We start from the raw sequence: 322 nt of genomic DNA, 5'->3' as shown, positions 1-322 counted from the left end.
ATTCCTCATTGAGTTTCTGGGGATTTCTACTGTTTCTCTGAGACTGGAACTTGTGGATAAAATATAAGGAAGAAGATAATATACCTCTTGTAGAAAAAAACCAAAATAACTTGCTAAATAACTATGACGTCTCAGGGAAGAACTTGGAGAACTGAAGTAACTATGATACTCAATAGTTATAGTAAAGTAGTAGTATCCAGGCCAAGAAGCAGCACAGATCAACACAACAGAGGAAGGAGGGATAGGAATGGCTAGCCAGGAGCTAACTGAAGGTTGTATCCTAACTGGACAAGCATAATGTGAACATCACAGTCGCAGGATC

At 39.1% G+C, this 322-nt stretch overlaps 1 protein-coding gene across 3 annotated transcripts in view; it reads left to right on the top strand.

Annotated features, from left to right (window-relative positions):
* The window catches only part of kon (chondroitin sulfate proteoglycan 4-like protein), a 132,552-nt gene that overhangs the window by 79,141 nt on the left and 53,089 nt on the right, over positions 1–322 (top strand). The gene's annotated exons all lie outside the window — the stretch shown is intronic.

The sequence above is a fragment of the Halyomorpha halys genome, unplaced genomic scaffold, assembly GCF_000696795.3.
Source record: "Halyomorpha halys isolate HHAL.00 unplaced genomic scaffold, Hhal_1.1 Scaffold936.1, whole genome shotgun sequence".
Classification (NCBI taxonomy): Eukaryota; Metazoa; Arthropoda; class Insecta; order Hemiptera; family Pentatomidae; genus Halyomorpha; species Halyomorpha halys.
This window is presented reverse-complemented; position numbering and strand designations above follow the sequence as displayed.